This window comes from Hordeum vulgare, chromosome 2H (assembly GCF_904849725.1).
Source record: "Hordeum vulgare subsp. vulgare chromosome 2H, MorexV3_pseudomolecules_assembly, whole genome shotgun sequence".
Classification (NCBI taxonomy): Eukaryota; Viridiplantae; Streptophyta; class Magnoliopsida; order Poales; family Poaceae; genus Hordeum; species Hordeum vulgare.
In genome coordinates, this window is record NC_058519.1 from 617277027 (window position 1) to 617283898 (window position 6872).

General features: G+C 51.5%; 1 pseudogene across 1 annotated transcript; it reads left to right on the forward strand.

Annotated features, from left to right (window-relative positions):
• Positions 1–381: 381 nt before the first annotated feature.
• On the forward strand, positions 382–1363 carry LOC123430845 (annotated as a pseudogene). The gene has a single exon (XR_006622987.1). The product of XR_006622987.1 is annotated as a salicylic acid-binding protein 2-like (transcript).
• Positions 1364–6872: the final 5509 nt, after the last annotated feature.

The window sequence follows — 6872 nt, forward strand, 5'->3', positions numbered from 1 at the left end:
TGAATAATATTCGCTCCGTTCCAAAATATTATGAAAAGAAAACTTTGAATAATATTCGCTCCGTTCCAAAATATTTGCCCCAGTGAAAATTTTGTAGGTTTGCTCATATCTGTGGAAACATTACCTGCATCTACTGTGCACTTCCCTGCTCTTGACGCTAACTTAAGCGTACAGCCGCTGGCTCCTTGCAGGAACCAAAGCTGCGAGTCGTCCTTCTTTAGCGAGCTGTAAACCGTCGCATTCATGGCGATGATGGAAACGGGCACGAACACGTCTACTGAACGCCAATGCAGAAAGGAAGCGGCGTGTTGACCCGCGGTAGCGTACGTTGCATCAGCCATGACAATATACTTCTCTCGAAGATGCCCGAATGGCCGCATATACGTAAATAAATTGAGAGGCGAAACATCAAGGAGGCAAGAAAAGAAGCAGCTAGCTAGGTGGCTACTCCAGTGCTCGGCGTCGGCGCACAGATGTCTTCTTCCTCTGTGCCAGCGGCCGCCGTGGCGACGTCGACTCGGCTCATCCTGGTGCACGGCACGGGCCACGGGGGGTGGTGCTGGTACAAGGTGGCCACCCTGCTCCGCGCCGCGGGGCACCGCGTGGACGCGCCGGACCTCGCGGCCTGCGGCGCCGACGCGCGCCGGCTGAGCGACGCGCCCACCTTCGAGGACTACACGCGCCCCCTGCTCGACGCGCTCCGCGGCCTCCCGGACGGCGAGCGGGCGGTGCTGGTGGGCCACAGCTTCGGCGGGATGAGCATCGCGCTCGCGGCCGAGGAGTTCCCGGACAAGGTCGCGGCCGCCGTGTTCCTCACCGCCTTCATGCCGGACTGCGCCAGCCCGCGCACCCGCGTCATCGAGACGGTCCCCGTGTCCGACTGGATGGACACCGTGGTCGACGGGGGGCACGCCCCGCCGTCGGTGTTCCTCGGGCCCGAGTTCGTGCGCCGGAAGCTCTACCAGCTGAGCCCGGAGGAGGACTACACGCTGTGCCAGAGCCTGGCCCGGGTGAGCTCCTACTACGTGGCCGACCAGCAGCAACGGCCGCCGTTCAGCGCTGCCCGGTACGGCGCGGTGAGCAAGGTCTACGTGGTCGCCAAGCGGGATCTGGCCATGGTCGAGGAGTACCAGAGGCAGATGATCGCAGGCATCCCTGTGGCCGAGGTGAGAGAGATGGCGGACGCCGACCACATGGCCATGCTCTCCGCGCCGGAGGAACTGGCGGGCACCTCGCCGACATCGCCAACACCTACACTTAATCGATTGCGGGGCCTATTTACGAATCTGTATATTGAATGTCTATTTTCCGTAGTTGGATTGTGTACTTATACAAGAACAAACGAAATAATCTACTGAAATGTGAGTTGACATGTACCGCACACGAGTGCTCTTTCCTTCAAATGAATTTTATATAAATTATTTAGTATGCAAATCTGTAGAAAATTCGCAAAATAATCTATTTGATTCAAAGGGATAAACGTTTCAAACTTTGTATTCATTGTCTTCCTACACTATGAGTTTGATTATTTTATTTTCCTTTTACTTCGTGCCTATGATACTTTATGATATGGATTTGATCTTTACACCAAATTCCTTGATTTTCTTCAGATGCAAACAAACTTTTTGATTTTTGTGTACTTCATCCATGAAAGATTCCGCCATCTGCATGTTTTCCAAACCTTGTGAACGAAACAATTGAGGTGGTGTATTTAGAGTTGGGCCACTCATTATGTTTGTCCTATACTTTTGCTTCTTTTTGTTTTCTGAAAACATAAACTTGTGCCTAGAGTGAGGGTTTGAATTTAATGCTGTATCATCATCACCTATTATCCCTTGAAACAGGGTTTCGCACCGCTTTATATATAAAGTAACAATTACATATAATACATCACTACGGAAACAACCAGTTTACTGTCACACATGTACATACGGCAAATAAGGAAATACTGACGGCAAAGAGTTTGCCGTCATCTGGCCGACGGCAAACATAGACAACAACCTATGAATGGGCAAAGGCATACTTTGTCGTCATCTATTTATCGGGATGACAACAAAGACTTTGCCTTCTGGATTTCTCCTGCGGCACACGATACAGAAGGGTTTAGGGTTTTTAGTTTGCAAGTGGGCCCCGCATCGCTTTGCCGTCAGCCTCACAGTTTAACACACGACAAAGAGTTTTTTAGTTAATTAAAAAATCACGGTTGCACTTCTTGTTCGTTGGTTCTGGTCCGGTTCATGTTCGTTCGGTGGCCGGAGTGACTCCTTCGCCGGAGTTCATGGTGAAGAGTTATGGCGTGGCGGGGCAACGAGGGGGAGGTGCGGTGCCGAGCGTCGGGGTGACATTGGATCAAGCAACAATGGTGGTTGACGGGATCGACGAGGGGCGCTCGGAAGAGGGCAGTGAAAGGCGGGGCGCAAGGGAGCCGCAGCCCGGCGATGATACGCACCCGGAGAGGAGGAGCACGGAGGTGCGCCGGGGTAGAGCAAGGCCAACGGTGGCGAGTGGAGGCGGACGACGACATCTCGGGTGGCCTCCGGTGGGGGGCGCTGGGAAGAGGGCGGCGACGCGAGGCAGGTGCCTGGCGGCGGCTTCCATGGAGGCCCGACAGAGGGCGCTGGTGATAGGGCGACAATGCGAGTCGGGTGCGTGGCGACAGCTTTCTTGGCGGCGGGCGGGGGGCGCGGGAGAAAGGGCGACAGCGCGAGGCAGATTCCCGATGGTGGTTTCCATGGAGGCCCGACGAAGGGTTTGGCTCCACGGGGATGGGGGAGGGGCCTGACTCGAGGAAGAAGGAGTGAGGACGGGGCCGGTGCCGGCGAGCATGGCGGGGCGGCTAGCGACGAACGTGGCAGGGCGGCTGGTAGCGCCCGTGGTGGGGCGGAGAGGCTGTTGCACGAGAGAGAAAGAGAGATGATAAGTCAGAGACATGGTGGGGGTCGGTTGAGAGGGAGAGAACGTGAGGAGAGAGAGAGAGCACATGATGGGGCGGTGGGGGAAGAGATCAGCCAGAGACAACGTGGGGTGTGGGTCGTGCCACCTCATCGATCCGGGAGATCGATCTGCGATGTCATTGTTTTCTTTGCCGTCTACGATGTTTATTACACGCAACAAAAAGTTGCTTTGCCATCTGTAATACAAATCATAGACGGCAAAGATCTTTGCCGTGTGTGATTTTTTATTACACACGTCAAAGCAACTCTTTGTCGTGTGTAATAAAAATCACATACGACAAAGAATTCTTTGCCATCTATAAAAAAATAACAGACGACAAATACTTCTTTACCGTCTACCATTCTTTGTCGTCGGTAGCTCATGGCAAAAGTTGTCTTTGCCGTTTGCCCCGACCAAAAGCTGACGGCAAAGAGGTCGATTAACGGAAAACTTCCCGATTCCCGTAGTGCATGGCCGAACGATACTAGAAGATGAGATGACCCTCAAAACAATGTTATTCCCATGATAACAAGATTATGCAGAACGCTCGGGACTACTCTATCGACATAGAGTACATGATGAACTGAGAGCAACATCGTGCTAAGCCTATCACACCTAAGATCCACAACAACGCCCTCAAGAGGGACAATGACGCAAAGCATCCTCATTGCCGAGTCTAAAACATACAAAGGTTTTCACCCGGACATCGAGGAGCGCCACGACGGCATCTTCAAGAAGATAATGGCTCGTGCGAGCGTCCCCGTCGTCGGCGACAAATGACGAAGTTTCACTCGACAGCGGCCTCACGTCACCATGAGATCTCCAGGGCAAGCGCAAAACAGAACTTTCAAATCCATACCGGGGCACCGCCACCGTCTTAGACACAGAGTGCACTAGTTCCACCCACTGTCGCACCTCTCGCCACCCACATGACCAAGACGTAAGGCCATCAGTGCCGGCATGGCGCACGACAGAGAGCCAACCATGCATACCGCAATCTGGGGCCGCCACCATCGACATGCATGTCCACGACTACACCAACCGCCCACAACATGGTGCACTCGACAAGGAAGGAGGATTAAAAGGGTACACCTTTCGCTCCTAGCCCAACATAGGCCACAGAGACTGGGTGGATGATGACAAGTTGATGTATATACTTCTCGCCCCTTGTTGGTTACCCCAAGTGGAAGGTGGAGATGTAGTCAGCAACAAATTTTCCTTACATGAAGACTGTAAGGTTTATCAAAGCAAGATGACTCATAGGCTCAACAAGTAGGTATCTTCCACCCTGGCACTGGCAGAAGACGTGGACCTACACACACAACAAATAACTTAGCTCCCAACGAGTACAGAGAGGTTGTCAATCTCTCCGGCCTTGTAGTTTGCAAAGGACCAAAACACAAGCCGGAAGGTAATAGTGATTGCAACGGAAAACTAAATGAAAGCGATAAATGGAGGTGTAAACGATGATGGTGATATGGACCAGAGTCACATGACGTTCACTAGTGATGTCTCTCTCCCAAAAGACGATAAACAACTATGCTAAGGTAAACAAATCACAGTTGGGCAATTGACAGAATTACGATCGCACCGCAATGCTAATTATGCTCCTTGGTAGTTAGAGGTTCAATAGTAATGGGCAGTACGCCAAGACAAGTAGATCGTTTATTCATCAGCATCTACTTACTAATCATACACCTTGAGATATCTATCCAGGACATCTCTCCGGTATTAAGTTGCGAGCCCCACCCAAAGTGTAAACTCAAAGCAACGTTCAACTGCATTACCAAACTATGCGTAAGGTAAACAATCCTTGCAACCATGGTCACAATCACGGTTGTTTTCTCCCTGGTGGCAACAAGCACATCCCCTAGTCTCCTATTTCTGTCACTCAAGCTAGACATCGAGGGGCCCGAACCCACAATCATACATAGCGCTCCTTCTTGGAGTTACGATCTACTACTTGGCCAAAGCAATAAAAAGCAACGGAGAACATGCATGAATCACTAAGGAACATAATATAAAAGGATAATCAAATATATAACTCATAACAATCTGAACATAATCTCATAATCAATCGTATACCAACAAACCGTGCATAGCAATAGCAAGAGAATTACATAGATGCCTTGATCATGTAGGGGAGCTCACAAGGACTAACCATTGAAGCACAAGATTGGAGAGAAGACATCAACTAGCTACTGGTCATGGACTCATGGTCCAAGGAGGACTACTCACGACACGTCCGGGAAGCGTCCATGGTGGTGGAGAAGCTCCCGGAGGTCAATCCCCCCCGACAGGGTGCCGGGAAGAGGTCTCCTAACGCTCCCGATCTCGGAAGCGCTCACTACTAGAAAACAGTAATTTGCCATCAGCCAGTTCTTTGCCGTCTGTTGGCTGATGGCAAAGACCCTCTTTGCCATCAGCTGACCTAAAGCGGACGGTAAAGGGCTCACTGATGGTAAAAAGAAATTTTCCATCTGCCAGGGCTTTGCCGTCTGCCTGCGGACGACAAAGAGACCTAGGGCAGACGACAAAGAGGGCAGATGGGTCCCAATAGACCTTGGGCCTGGCCAGGTCCAACGGACGGGCTCTTTGCCGTCAGTCTGGCCTTTGCCATCTGCCGTTGGGCCCTTTGCCGTCCGGGGGCAGACGACAAAGCTCACGGCCGTTATCCCCTACCCCCCGCTCCACTTCCCCACTCCCCGCTCTGTCTCTCCTTCAAACCGTCGTGCACGCCTCCCTCCTGCACCACCGGCGGCCGGCCACCCCTGTGCCGCCCCCTACGCCGACCCCTGCGCCACCCCCTGTGCCGCCCTCTCACCTGCCCCCCACCGCCGCCACCACTGCCCCCCACCGCCGCCACCACTGCCCCCCGCCGCCGCACTGCCCCCGGCGACGCCCCACTGCCCCGTCGCACCCGTCCTCCTCGCCGCCCCGACGCCCCAGCCGCCCCCGCCGGTGACCCCCCCCATTTTTTTGTTTTTCCTTATTTTTATTGATGTTAAATTAGTTAGGTTAGTTTTTTAGTTTATTAGGTTAGTTAGGCTAGTTAGTTAGGTTGTTAAATTAGTTTAGTTTAGGTTCAGTTTTAGTTTAGGTTTAGTTAGGTTAGTTTCCTGTTTAGTAAAGGAGAAAAGGAGAAGAAGAAGAAGGAGAAAGGAGAAGAAGAAGAAGGAGAAATGAGAAGAAGAAGAAGGAGAAAGGAGAAGAAGAAGAAGGAGAAAGGAGAAGAAGAAGAAGAAGAAGGAGAAAGGAGAAGAAAAAAAATAAGAAGAAGAAGGAAAAGGAAGGGAAGGAGAAGAAAGAAGAAGAAGGAAAAGGAAGGGAAGGAGAAGAAGAAGAAGAAGAAGAAGAAGAAGAAGAAGAAGAAGAAGGAAAAGGAAGGGAAGGAGAAGAAAGAAGAAGGAGAAGAAGAAGAAGGAGAAAGAACGAGAAGAAGAAGGAGAGAGGAGAGGAAAAAAATAAGAAGAAGGAAAAGAAGAAGAAGGAAAAGGAAGGGAAGGAGAAGAAAGAAGAAGAAGAAGAAGAAAAATAGGAGAGGAAGAGAAGAATAAGAGGAAAAAAGAAAAGGAGAAGAAGAAGAAGGAGAAAGGAGAAGAAGAAGAAGGAGAAAGGAGAAGAAGAAGAAGGAGAAAGGAGAAGAAGAAGAAGGAGAAAGGAGAAGAAGAAGAAGGAGAAATGAGAAGAAGAAGAAGGAGAAGAAAAAAAAAGAAGAAGAAGGGGAGAATTTATTATCACCCCCCTGTTCGTGCGCCACCACAACAAAGAAGGAGGGGGAGGCAGACGGCAAAGATGGAGGGGGGGGGGAGGCAGACGGCAAAGATGGAGGGGGGGGGGAGGGGAGGAGTAGGCAGACGACAAAGATGGAGGGGGAGGCAGATGGCAAAGCCTCCGTTAACCCCTAACGGAGGCAACGCCTGTCGGCTGCCGTCTCG